Source organism: Grammomys surdaster, unplaced genomic scaffold, assembly GCF_004785775.1.
Source record: "Grammomys surdaster isolate TR1022 unplaced genomic scaffold, NIH_TR_1.0 126071, whole genome shotgun sequence".
NCBI classification, from domain to species: Eukaryota; Metazoa; Chordata; class Mammalia; order Rodentia; family Muridae; genus Grammomys; species Grammomys surdaster.
The window spans coordinates 425031-439907 of NW_021620880.1; positions in this window are offsets into that span (position 1 = coordinate 425031).

The following is a 14877-nucleotide window of genomic DNA, read 5'->3' on the forward strand; positions in this document are numbered from 1 at the left end:
GGAGAGGCAGAGAATATGGTAGTATACCTTCTAAGCAAAACACACAAACAACCTGTGGTCATCTCCTGCCAATGACTAGAACAATCTTGAATTGTTCACATTCTAAACTACAAAATCTTTACTAGCTAGGCCTAGTCAGGCAGGTCTACAATCCAGCTTCTAGGGAAGTTGAGGCAGGAGGATCACAAGATCAAGGCTAGCTTGGACTAGTTAACGAGACTCTGTCCAAAAAGTAAAGGTTTAAAAAAGAGGACTGGGGAGGATGTGGCTCAGTAGTTGAGACTTACCTAGCACGAATGAGGTCCTAGGATCAATCTCTAATACAAATTAAGAGAGAAAGAAAGAAAGAAAGAAAGAAAGAAAGAAAGAAAGAAAGAAGGAAGGAAGGAAGGAAGGAAGGAAGGAAGGAAGGAAGAAAAGGGGGACCAGGGAAAATGGTTTCACTAGGTAAGAGCATGTAAACTCCAAACGAACAAACAAGCTGTATATAACCACGCTTGTAACCCTAACCTGTAGGTCACAGAAGAGAAAATTGTTGGGGCTTGCTGGTCAGCCAGCCCTAGCTCCAAATTGGCAAGCTCCAGGTTCAATGAGAGACCGATTCAATCGTGGCAGAGCACGATAGAGCAGGGTACCTCATATCCTCCTCCACCCTCTGTGGGCAGCCTGACCATATGCAGGGGGTGAGAGAACCATTACTAGCTTTTAAAAACATTCCTATAAGAGCTGTAGAGATGGCTCCATTGGTATAGTGCTTGAGGAACTAAATTCAATACCAACATCAACTAGAAAACAAAAGTCAGGTGTCATAGACTTGCAAGCTCAGGCTTGCCCATATCAGTGAATTCCAGATCATTGAGTGACCCAACCATTAAAATACAGTGGAAAGCAATAGAGGATGATACCAAACAGCCTCCACGCTAACACGAGTGCATGAATGAGTGCATGAATGAGTGCATGCTCATGAACATGCACGTGCACCCACATACACACACACAAATGCATACACATACATATATATATACATACATATATACACATATACACACATACATATAAACACACATCCTACATGTACCACTATGTTGTGTAATATTTGCAACACAATCCACCATTACTAGCCTAGCCCAATGTAATGTCGTATCGTATCTTCATCTTTGACTAGCATTTTATTTGTCATCTGTATGATAATAATGTTCAAATGTATTCAGAGACAAGTTTGATAACATGGAAATGTTTATTTCAATTGAACTAATTTATCATCTAAAACCACTACTATATTCCACATATAAGCACATCTTTTTTACACATAGGTACATTTACCTGCAAATTACCACAAGAATTCAGGTCAGATTCACAGAAGTGATAAAGGTTAACAGCACAAGCATGCTTCGAAAAAGGAAGGTAGTCAAGCAGTCAGGCAGAAAGCTGTTTAACAAAGCAGACACAAAGAACATTGAATGGATAGAAGATACCAACAGAACCTTGGTTGTTGTCCCACTCCTTACCTGCTTGTTTTGTAAGACAGGATCTCATCATATAATGCCTCAGCCTCTCCAAGTGTTGGAAGTAAAAGTATATGCCAGCAAGCCTGGCCTATCTTTTGTCTTTAAGCTTAACTACAATGCCTTGCCTAAAGCTAGCCACAATGTTCTAAGGTAGGGTCATCTAGCCCCCAGAACCAGAGCTTCTCATCTGTGTGTGATCCAAACTCTGACGTGAGCTGCTTTGACACATAGCATGCCTCTCATCAAGGCTCCTGTCTTTCAGCTGGCACACATTCCTTTATCCATCCGTCCCTGAAATGATCCCCAGAATGGATCAGGAGCTGGTGTGGCTTTAAGTGTTCATTTATGGCAGTGAACAGACTTACAAGGCCCCTCCTTTCTGTAGAAAGAAAGGGAGTAAGCCTGAGACAGGTATAAGACCAAGAAAAATTCAAGGTGTGATAACTGCTACCCACAAAACAGGAAACAGACAGAGTGTGGTGATAGGTGGATACAGTGGGATGGAAGACTGTGACCCAAGAAAGCCTGACTTGGAGAGCAGAGGTCAAAACAACAAGGAAGATAACCACACAGATCCAGACATTCCACAGATCCTATAGTCTCACAAAGGACGTGAGGAACCGGGCTGATGTGCCTGGAGCACTGCCTGGAGCAGAGAGAACTGGGAAATGGGGTCAGGAAGGCCAGAGTTCACAGATGCATTCAAGGATAAAGGAAGAATGTGAGTTTTACTCAGAGCCCAGTAAGAAGCTATGAAATGGGTGTGATCTGGTTTGAATGTTTTTAATTGTTCCTTCTGCTGCTGGTTCCATGATGGGAAGGATACTGGATGAGTCTACAGGTCAGGAAGCCAGATAACTGTGATAGAATGGTGTCTTCCTGGGTGCCTGGTTTATGACTCCTCCCCCTCCCAACTCCCCCCCCCTCCCCCGCAGACAATAGAAAAGAAATTTCCCTTCCGGGAGGCAGGCCAGAAAAACTGACTTTCCCTTCTCCAAAGGAAGCCAGAAAAATCAGAATTTTCTTTCCCTGGGATGAATCCTAGAAACTTTTTACAGATGTGTCCAAATTTTGACTGGAAGCACAATGTTGTCATCTACAAAGTTAACACTCCATGACCATACTTTCAAGTCTTTTTTAGAAGGCAAAAACCCACAAAAAACAACAACAACAAAACACCTCTTAAGTTTATGATTTTGTATTGAGCCTCATTCATAACTGTCTTTGGCCACTCACTCTCATTTTACCCTGGCTTTCTCTCTTGGAGCTGGCTGTAAAGAAACTCTCTGACTCTCCTTCTCTAATAGGAGGTCATAAAATCCCCAGTCTTGCCCACACCCAACAAGAAGGAATGCTGTACAAAAGAGGCCAAGGAGAATCTGGACAGACAACTTTGATAGGCTCCCCAGTCCTCTGTGAGCCTCCTCTGCTTTCTGTGTCCAATCACCTTCCTGCACTGGGTGCCTCTATATCAGTCACATGCATGCAGTGAAGCCTCCATAAAACTATCCAGGACAAGGTTCAGAGAGCTTCTGGAACAAAGGGAAGTTCCGGAAGAGTGGCACACCCAGACAGGGTCCCTTCCCCCAACCTTTGACCTTGTGTGTGGCTCCCACTGTAAAGGCCTCTGTAACGCCTTTATAATAAAGCAGTAAGCGTGTCTCCCTGATCAAGCAGAAGCACAGGTAAAAGCCCATGGTTACTGCAGCTTGCAATTGACATGTGAAGAGGAGAGCTGAGCCCTCAGCCTGTGACGTCTGACAATAAAACGGTGTCAGTGTTGAATTAATTAGGGAAACATGTAGCTGGTATCTATGCAGAAATGATTGCTTGACTGGTGTATGGGAAACCCTCCACAGCAGTTGTCACAAGTAATCTGTGCTGTGACTATAAGAGAGAAACCAGATCCGAGAGACTCAGTTATCTCTACATTTTCATAAAAACCTAAAACAGGGGCCCCATTAATAAACGATGGTGACATGGACCAGGATAGAAAGGATAGATATGAAAATTTGTTGAATGCTGTGGAAATCAGAAATTATAGCTTTAATTTCATACACTGATTATAGTTAAAGAAATGTAAGTTACACTTGTGTTTTGTAAGAATCTCTGTAGAGTATAATTGCCTTGTTGAAAAGTCCCTTCTCAGTAAAGAGAAGATAAGAAATAAAAACTGACTGAGAGTTAGAAATTAACTTTAAATTTATACAGGCGCCTCATATCTATTTGCGCAGAAGCACTTCCATGGATATAATGTTAATCTCAAGGTTCTAGTTTACCTTCTTAAACAAGTAACATACGCTCAAAGCGTAGGATGATCTTCAAGTTGGCAAAACATGCATTGTTCTTTTAATCTAGGAAATACGTAGTTATAAGTAGTAGGATTGCTTGTTAAATTACAAAGGGACTTGAGAACTTTGTTTTACAAAGGACTCCACCACTGTGTGAAATCTTGTAGATTCTTTGGCTAATTAGAAAACTGCAAACCCTTGAGCCTTATTTTCTCAGTACAGACTAGATGTAAGCAGTGCCTCTAGCAGGTTGTACTACAAAGCTCCACAAGACTCCCTTTCTTCAATAGAGGGAAAATTCTTACTTACTTGACTTCCAAACGCACACTCCAAAATTTCATGGTAAAATTCACTGGAAATCTAACATATGAGCATTAAAATGCTATTCCCATTCAAAGGCAGGGTTGCAAGGCATTTCTGGTACTTATGAAGGCATCAAAGTAAAGTATATATTTGCCTTCGCTCAAAACTAGAGAGGGATTCAAATGAAAGCATGCATGTGGTCAACTGATACAGGGGAAAAATGCTCAACATCAGTGATCTTCAGGAAAATGCAAATGAGAACCACAAGCTATTACTGGACACAAGTCAACGGTTATCATCAGAGAGATGAAAGTTAACACGGACGAGCCAGAATGTAGAGCATAGAGAGCCCTGTACACTGTTGAAACATAAATTAGTCCAATAATTATGGAAAATCAGACTTGCTCAATGATCTAGCAGCCCTACTACTGGGTATATATTCAAGGGATTTTACACCAGTGTGCCAAAGCCAGAAACAGCTCTACACCCATTTTTATTAAAGTACTGCAACTAGTCAATCTAAACATTTACCAGTGGACGAATGAACCAAAAAAAAATGTATGCACATGCAATAGAAAACTATTTAGCTTCAACAAAAGACTGAAATCCTGTCATTTGCTGTGGTGGATAGTTTTATATCAACTTGACACAAGCTAAAGTCATCTAAGAGGCGGAAACTGAGAAAATGCCTTCATAGGATGGGGTTGTGGATAAGTTTATAGAGCATTTTCTTGATTAATGATGGATGGCGGAAGGCTATTACAGGTGAGCCCATCCCTGATCCTGGTTCTAAAATAAAGAAGGCTAAGAAAGCCATAGGGAGCAAGCCAATAAGCAGCACCCCTCCATGGCTTATGCACCATCTCCTGCCTCTAGGTTCCTGCCTTGTTTGAGTTCCTGTTCTGATTTCCTTCAATTATGGACTACAGTGTGGAAGTGTAAGCTAGATAAGCTCTTTCCTCCCCAACTTGCTTTTTGATCATAATGTTTCATCACAGCAATGGTAACCCTGACTGAGACACTTGGGAAGGAAGGGAGGGAGGGAGGAAAGGAAAGAAGAAGGGATGGAAGGGGAGAAAGTGAAGGGAAGGAGAAAGAAGAAGGAAGTAAGAGAGGGATGGAGAAAGCAGGGAGGAAGGAAGGAAGGGAGGAAGGAAGGAAGGAAGGAAAGATCAACTTAAATCCTCATCTCTGACTTCCAGTTTCTAAAGCAAGAAGCAATGTCCTGATGAGTAAGCCACCCAGTTCATGGTATCTTCATGACCTTGATCTATTGACCCTCCTTCCTGTGCTTCCTGAGTGCTGACATACCTACCACACAGGTGCTGGGGATTGAACCCATGTGCTCAGCACCTCTAACCTTATATTTTACTATCCCCAATCTCCCACTTGACCCTACTGCAGCTGCTCTAGCCTTCTTCATTTCTTGCAACTTCCAGCAGACTTCCACTGAGCCCTTCCATTGCCTGAGCTCTGCCTCCAGGTGTCTGCCCAGTGTACTCCTTATCTTTCTAAGTCTGTTCAAAAGTCCCTTCTCAGTGGATTCTACTCTGACCTTACTCCAAAATGAAGCTGCCTCAACTCTGCACCCTGCTCTTTCTTTTTCTGTCAGGCATTAGAATGTTATAGCATTCTCTACAGTTTACTTGCTACCTCTGTATCTTCTTTGTCTCTACCTGTCTTAGGTTACTATTGCTGCAATGAAGCACCACGACCAAAAGCAAGTTGGAGATGAAAGGGTTTATTTAGCGTATCCTTCTACATCACTGTAGAGCACTGAAGGAAGTCAGGATAAGAACTCAAACAAACAGAGGAAGAACCTGTGACCAAGAGCTGATAGAGAGACCATAAAAGAGTCTGGCTTACTGGCTTGCTTTCCACGGTTTCCTCAACCTGCTTGTTTATAGAACCCAGGACCACCAGCCCAGGGGTGGCCCCACCCACAATGAACTGAGCCCTCCCACATGTATCAATGATTAAGAAAATTCCCTATAGGCTTACCTGCAGCCTTAAGACAGCGTTTTCTCAACTGAGGTTCCCTTCTCTCAGATGACTATAGCTTGTGCCAAGGTGACATAAAACTAGCCAGCACGCTACCCTAGAATAAAAATTCCAGAAGAGACAGGAATCTTTGTTGTAGCCATTTATTTACCTGAGAGGCCTAAAAGATCAGCCTGCTCAGAGTAGAATCTCCATAAAGGCTTGGTTGTCCAAGTGTGTTCCATCTAGAGTTCTTTCAGAGATGTTAGAGTATGTTATTTCATTTTTTATAATACTATTTTTATTTAATCCATAATCACCATCAGAAGTTGCTGTTATCTTTGTCTTCTTGGTAGCAGATTAGAAGGGTCACTTAATCACTCCAAACTTACAACATTGGTGCCAGACAAACTTGAACAGTCTTTGCTCCACCTCGAGTCTCCTTCCCTCTTCCATGGTGATAATTCTGACAAAAAAAAAAAAATCAAAACACTGTTAAAAGAGAGTAGTCTATTCTAACTGCATTAGAATAGTTAAAATGAAACGGACCAACCTGATCTAGGTATTAGCAAAAACAATGGAGGCATGTGGAAACTTCCAGACACTGCCTTTGAGACTGTAAATTGGTTTGACCACTTCAGTAAACTGATAATCTCTACTAAAGTTAGTCTCTGTACATTCTACTGTTCATTAATTCTTCTCCTAGGTATGTGAACAATAGAAATATGTACATATGGCATCCTAAACATCAGTATAAGAATTCGTAACAGCCATAACTGAAAACAATTCAAATGCCTATTTGAGATTAAGATGACTGGGCTGGCAAATTGGCTTATCAGGTAAAGGTGCTTGTCATAAAAATTTGACAACCACAGTTTGATCCTCAGAACTCTTGTAAAGATGGAAGAAGAGAAATTGTTGCAGGATATTTGATCACACTGTGAACCACAAGATTGTGTTATTTACTGGAAAAAAAAAAAAACCTGTTTCTAGTCGTGATGTGGCTCATTCCTTAGTACACATCTTTAATCCCAAACAATGAAAGTAAAATTAGTTTGTAGAAGGAAGCACCCATGTTTGAAAGTGATGTCTAATTGAGGGGTAGACAAAGTGACAAAACAGAGAAAGATTTGACAGAATGAGTCAGAGATAGGATATGCCAAACTCACATGAGAACAGAAAGGAAAGAGAGGCAGCATAAATGAGAACCACAGAAAAAAGAATAGAGAGAGGGAGACGAAGAGGGAGGGAGAGAGACAAGAGAGGGAGAGGAAGAGGCAGAGAGAAAGGAAGCAGTTTTACCAGGAGAGTTTTACAGAAACAGATTGAAGAGAGAACAAGCTAGATACAGGTGAAAACACAATGAGCCAGAGAATGAGAAGGAGCCAGAAGATTAGAGCATATTGCCAAAGTTAGTATAAGGCCAACAGAGAAATTCAGGAGAGGTTGAGAGAAGCCAGATTGAATCAATTAGCATAGAGAGAAGTTTAGAGCCATTACAGCTCAGTTGACCAGCCAGCCAGAGTTCAAAAAAGTTAGAAACAGTGAGCTTATTGAGCACTAAGTCTCAGAGGCTGAAGCCATTCTAGGCCTAGATGAGATTGTATGGAGGCTAGAAGCTTCCAGTACTAGGCCTAAGCTAGCACACAGAAGCAGTAAGCCTTGGAGATGACAATTACTACAAGCAAATAAAAGTTACTTTTAGAATAGCCAATGCCCAAAAGTATCTATCTATCTATCTATCTATCTATCTATCTATCTATCTATCTATCTCTAGATATCTAGATAAAGGGATAGATAGATAGATAGATAGATATGCGCACATGCATGCTGTGTGTGTGTGTTTGTGTGTGTGTGTGTGTGTAAATGATACTGGGCAATGAATGCACATGCCTTTAATCCTAGCACTCAGGAGGCAGAGACAAGTAGATCTCTTAAGTTTAAGCCCAGTCTGATCTACAGAGCAAGTTCCAGGATAGCTAAGGCTACACAGAGAAACCCTGTTTCAAAAACAAAACAAAACAAAGCAAAACAAAATATATAAAATAAAAATACCATTCAAAATAAAAAAGGAAGTAGAGCAAAGGGGAGGAGGGTGATGAAAAAATAAAGGAGGTAGCAGAAGAAAGAAATCAAGGGTTCCATTTATGCAAACCTCAAATTACTCTGGCCAAGGTCTTACACATAGCAAATGGCATAAACAAAACTCTCAAATTCCACTTAAGTATTAGTTCTATATTTCAACTTGAATTAAATTCTCAACACATCTCAGGACATGTGATGCTCAAGCTAGAGTGTTCTGGTTCTTGGAGGGAGTTTATAGCCATAAGAAATTATAATTCACCTGCTCCTTGTATACATTACAAAGGATCAAAGATAAATTAACATTGGTGAAATAAAATTAATAAAAACAAGTGAGCCACTTGGGCTGCAGATAAATGAGTTAGGATGACTGGAACATGACCTACTGGTGGTGAACACAGTGGTACATATCTTGGAATTGCAGAATTTGGGAGGCTGAGGCAAGAGATCCATGCATTGGAGGCCAGCCCAGGCTACATAGCAACCTCCAGGACAGCCTGAGATACACAGCTAGCTCCATCAAACAATAAAACAAGGACCCATTGTGCTGAGTTAATGTACCAGTACAGGATCTTCAGCAGAAACGTTTTTAGCTGAACTTCTGAAGGAATCTGAAGCTCAGTGGGCTTTTAGGGTTAGTGGCATGGCTTGCACAGTAGGTTCTAGCCCATGTTTATTTTGATCCTATGTATCAAAGGAAATTGTTTTAAAGTGAACCTACATGAAGTTTTACAGAATCTCATAGATCAATACAAGACACAGGGAGGGAGACTTGGGAATTTACAAGAATTCAGTTTTGCTTTATGAGTGACTAACTGGCTTAGTTTTAGAGACTTGGGGAAAATAAATACCAGAGGGAAATGCTCATCAATCGTGATTAAGCTTCTCTCCAACTGTAAGACTATCTAATTAGCAAGCTCATTGACTTACAGGGTTGCTGAAGTTTAGAAACAATGGAAGTACACGTTTTCTAACTCAGATCTCAACTTTTCCCAGACATAGAAGTAAGCACAGTGAAGAGGCTGAACCCCCCATTCTGTAAGGGTGTGAAGCCCAGACCTTTGGGGAGCTGGTGCTTCTGAGCCAGGCTCAAGGTGGAGCATGCACTGCTGCTTCCATAGGCCACAGACTTCCCGCATCATCTTAGTTTCTGAGTCATCCTGCTCAGGCTAAAACGTGCTCCCTTAATTCCTTTTCTCTGACCTTGGCAAATGCTTATATAACAGCTTGCCCTTTTCACAAAAATTAGGCCCTGTGCTGGGACAGGTTGCTGATTGTATCAAGAATCCTAAACGTTGAAATCCTCAAATATATTATTTTAAAGGTCTTAGTTCATTCAGATTATAAATTATGACATTACTATAGGAACCAGTCTGGACCCAATATGAGGAGACCCAGAGTAGCTGCAGCCGAGGAGTCTGCGAGGACAGACGGTAGTAGAAAGAATTATGAAAAGAATGTTGGAAGGAGCCCAGTCTCTGTTTGCTAATTACAAAAGCCTAGGAGATTATAGAACAGTGTGTCAGTATAACTACAATGTTTTTTTCGACCAAGGCAGATATGAGTTGAAGGAGAAAGTTATTCTTTTAATGCTTGTGTATTGTTATTTTATGTACAATGTTATGTTTGTGCACCATGTGTGTGCAGTGCCCAAGCTGTTAACAGTAGCAGATTGATTATCACTGTGATGTAAAATTGTCCATTATTTGTGTTTTACTTATGCATTGTCTTGTGTCATCAAGAACTTATGAATTTATAGTCTTCACATTAAAGAATGCTTAAATCATGCACATTTGTATCTTGTAATAAAAATTCAAGACAAACGCAAAAGAAAGTAGTAAAGATAATACAAGGACCTTTATGAACCTCTCTTGGGTTAGAAGATTGTCAAGATGCTGCTGTACGTTCTCCATCTTTTCTTCTGTCTTGCTTTTCATCTCTGTATCAGCCTCTTGCCTGTATTCTTTCCTATGCCTTTCTGACCTGATTACTCATCCTAGAGACATTTTCCTGCTCTCCAGCATAGCAAGATGTACCCAACTCTCTTCATTTCCTGCATGCAACCTAGAATCAGCTCATCTCTCAAGGTACATAGTATCTTTTCAGTGCGCTTTAGCTTGTTCTTTAAAGGTATAAACTCAAAGCAATGTTATAACAGGAATGTTATATCCAGACAAGTTGTAGCCATTACCAACCTGAGAAAAGAATTTTTAAATGACGTCAAATAAATAAGACTATGTAAGTGTGTTAAAATGAATCTCTTTTTAAATTAAAGCAGATTTGCCAGCACGTAAACTTGCCTCTAGGTAATTCTTCTCAGAGTTGCTTTTTTCCATCAGGAAATGTTCAGCTTCTCTGGGATCCTTTAACCAGAATTTCATCTAGCTCTTCCCAGGGAGGTTAGCAACTTGTATACTTGTATCTTCATTTTGCCTTTATCAATGTTACAAAAGTGCTAAGTGACATCTAGCACCTTCTTTTTTCTTCTTAAAACAGTTTTCATCTTCTACTTTGTCCCTAACTTATAAAGAACCATCACTCCATTCCACTCTGTAAGCTCAAAGACTTGCTAACCAATGCGGCCATATTGATTCCCTTTCCCTCCTTATCACAAATGAGGAATACTAAAAGCCCACAGCTACCATGAGAAAAGGCTTTGTATCATTTAAGAGAGTGCTCTCCACTGGGTTCTAATTTGAGTGTTGTGATAAGGAAGGCTAGGCTTCTCACTGAGAAACATGGGTGCCGAGGAGCTTTGTGATGGTTAGGGTCAATGGGCAACCTGATAGAATCTAGAATCTTTTGGGAGACAGGTCTCTGGGTGTGCCTGTGAGGGGTTGTCTTGATTTTGTGCATTAAAGTAGGAATACTCCCTCACTGTGAATGACATCATGTCTTGGCATTCCCTAGGTAGGATGCTAGACTATATAAGTGGAGAAATGGAACCAAGAAGCAAGCATGCCTGCATTCATCCCTCTGTGTTTCCCAACCATGGATTTAGTGTGGCCAGCTGTTACACACTGCAGCTGATTTGACTTCCCCACAATGATAGCCTATACTGGGAAATGTGAACTGAAGTAACCTCTCTCCCATAAGCTGCTTTTGTTGGGGTAGCACACACAATAGCAGCAGAGAAGTAACTACGACAGGGATGAACTAAACATGTGAATGGTGGAGAAAAATGTTGGTGTCATTGTCCCTCGAATTGATATTTTGCCATCTCTTCCCCAGTGATAGTGGAGGATAATTAGGTCAAGAGAGTGAGATACTCATGAGTAAGATTTGTAGCCTTAAAAGGAAATCCCAGAGTTCACTTGTTCATCCCACCATATGAGAGCTTTGTGATAGATGGATACCATGAAGAGAGAACTCATAAAAATCTTGATTTTTCATTCATTCAATCTCCTAAACGGAGAAACTGTGTTTAAGTATTTATAGTTCTTCGTTACTGCAGCCTAAGCTGATGTGGCAGTTTGAATAAAAATGGTCCCCATAGGCCTCTAGGGAGTCACACTGTTAGGAGGGATGGCCTTGGTGGAGTAGGTGTGACTTTGTTGGAGAAAGTGTGTCATCGAATGTGGACTTTGAGGTTTCAGAAGTTCAAGCTAGGCCTGGTAGCTCACTATCTCTTCTGCCACCTTCTTCAGCTCCTCTCCAGCACTGTGTCTGCTTGCTTGCCACCATGCTTTCCACCATGATGACAATGGACTAAACCTCTGAACTGTAAGCCAGCCCCAGTTAAATGCTCTCTTTTATAAGAGCTGCTGTGGTCATGGTGTCTTTTTACCAGTGCTAGAACCTTGACTAAGACAGCTGATATAATGCAATGTAAATACACATGTTTGTATAACCGTAACCAAAGCATTTAGTATTTGTCAGATATCATCTCTAAAATCCTTACATGTGTTTAACTCTCACTCCTAGCAAGAAGCCTTATGAAGCGTCAATTGCCTCCTTTGTTTTTATAAGTAGGACTCTGAGGAATAAAAGATGAATAAACAGGAACCCAAGACCACTCAGCTATGACATGAGAAGCCAGCATTTCAATCAGGGTAATCTGGCATTAAACTCCCTAAGAGCTCTTTTTTTTTTAAAAAAAAAAAAAAAAAAAAAAAAGCAAAATAGAAAAACCTCTGAATCTAAAAACCACAGCTAGAGAGAAATCACTCTGTTTAGAGTTGAAATATCAGAGCCCTTCATTTTAAAAAAGCAAGAACATGCTGGTGATGGTATCCAGTATCATCATTATACTGTTCTGGCTAGTTCAGAGCATCTTCAGTTGACAATTGCACTGTCGTTGCTTAAGCAAAAACTAAAACACATCTGTAGTGTTAGCACTTTCTAAATTAGTATTATGTAAGCTACATGGGCACAAGGACAACACGATATTTGTTAGGATTTTTGAGACGTGGACTCATGTCACTCAAAGTTACTAGGCACCAAAGGATGACTATGAACTACTGATCCTCCTGCCTCCACCTTCCAAGTGCTGATATTATAAGTATGCATTCCAACATGCAGTCTGTCAATCCTTTTCTCCCCAATAATCGTTTCTGGCACATAGGAAGTAAATAGTATGTAAATAAAATAAATGGTTTTGTATACATTAAGGTTGATAAAAATGCTGTGTGTGTGTGTGGTGTGTGGTGTGTGTGTGTGTGTGTGTGCTCTTGTTGGGGGGCTAGGTAAAGCTACTTTTGAAAAGTACTCATTCTAACTATAGGACAACAGATCTTTTGTGTGTGAGTTCTGTTACAGAAACCATAAGGGAATAAAGTGACTGAGTCTGAGAGCAAGGTAATTTACAAAGATGTTAGCAGAGCTGCAGGCCCTTGTTTTTACCTATTATCCCAGTCCATCAGTGAAAACTTCTCCTGCTCTCATTTAACTTCTACAATGCTGCTGTCCATGTGTAGACCAAATAACATGTCTGCAGCTTTCTGCCTCAACAACTAGTCTTTGTTCTTAGCTAAAGCTTTAAAGGAAAGTAACAAGTACTATACAATATTTGTATAGTCACGTTTTAGGAGTGTTTGGTTACACAATTTTAAAGGGTTTTGTTGTTGTTTTGTTTTTTTTTTTAAGTTTTGAATCATCTGTATATTTTAGAGATGTCAATGCTTTACTGGCAAGCCAGAGATGGTGTTATTCTTTCCAGTTTAAACTGAGCTTTAATCTTTTACTTTTTGTCCCTCTGAGCAAAAAGAGCAGTATTTATGGTTTCTACGAACTTGTTTTGTGTTTTGGTATTTAAGGTATACCGGTGGCAGTAAAAATCTGGTTGTTTACATCCTTATAAATGATTTAGCTTTTCTGTTTTGTCAACTCAGCCCTTTAAGTCTCCTGTGAGCTGGAGTACGGGTACCATACCACTCGCAGTGTTGTCTGGGAACATAAAAGGAAATGGCTGCGTGCTGCTCACTGATGACGCCTCCATTCTGCTGTAGACAAGGAAGCAGGAAACATAAGCCTAGCCGTTATAGATTTAAATGGCTTGCCTGTCGTTTCATAAAGCACTTGTTTCATTTACTCCTCCACGTCTGTGCAATTCCGCTCAGTTACTGTGAAGCAGAAAAAAATTATCAATTAGAGGCGCAGTGTGCCAGTCCTGAATCACAGGCTTCGGTGCCCTGGTGTGTTACGACACCCAAAGCGTTACCCTGCTCCCCGCCCCGGCACACACATCGCAGCAGGATAGGATGTGCTCAGAGGCTGGATGTGTACTGAGAATTAATAGGAGAAAACCCTAAAAATGCAAAAGGTGAAGAAAGAAAACTCCGCCCGCTCTGGAAAGTAACCACAGTAGGAGTACAGGGTGGATCTCTGACCTACAACACTGTGCCTCTTCGTCTGTAAGTCTGGATCTCTGTCCTAGTTTAGTCTGCTTTCTGTTGCTGTGATAAACACTGTGACCAAAAGCATTTGGGAAAGGATTTATTTGGCTTACAGTTCCTGATCACAATCTGTCCTTGAGGGAAGCCAGGCAAGAGCTCGACCAGGAACCTGGAGGAGGCAGGATCTGAAACAGAGGTCATGGAGGTAGTGCTGCTTACTGGATTGCTCTCTATGACTTGTCCAGCTTGGCTTTTTATTCAACCCACCACCACTTGCACAGGAATGGTTCCACCCACAGTGAGCTAGGAGGCCAACAACATCAAGCACTAATCAAGAAAATGCCCCACAAGCCAATCTGATGGAGGCAATTCCTCCAGCCTGATGGAGGGAAGAGTTGAGATTTCCTTATCCCAGGTAACTCCAGTTTGTGTCAAGTTGATAAACTCTAACCTGTACATTCTCTAAATTGACAAAGCAGACAGTGACTAACAGATCAGTTAGTCTCAACCTATCCAACTTTGAGACTATTTTCTCCTTTCTCTCCCATCTGACTCCAGCTCCTTTCCTTGGTCAATGGTAAGACCATCTGCCAACCAGAAGCTGAAGTCATTTTAACTGAAATCCAGCCCTTTGTCATCTCCATGACAATCAGCCTCTGAGTGCTGTGGGTGATTTTTTGCATAGAGGTGTTTTCTGTATTCAATGTTAATCTTCACTTTCACTACTCGCTCTAGTCCAGGTCTTCACTATACTTCTTACTTCTTGGCATGATCCTCTCAATCTGACTCATACATTTTTTTTTAAGTGGCAAATTAATTTTTCCCCAAAGCTCTGCGCGCTCTCTCTCTCTCTCTCTCTCTCTCTATCTATCTATCTCT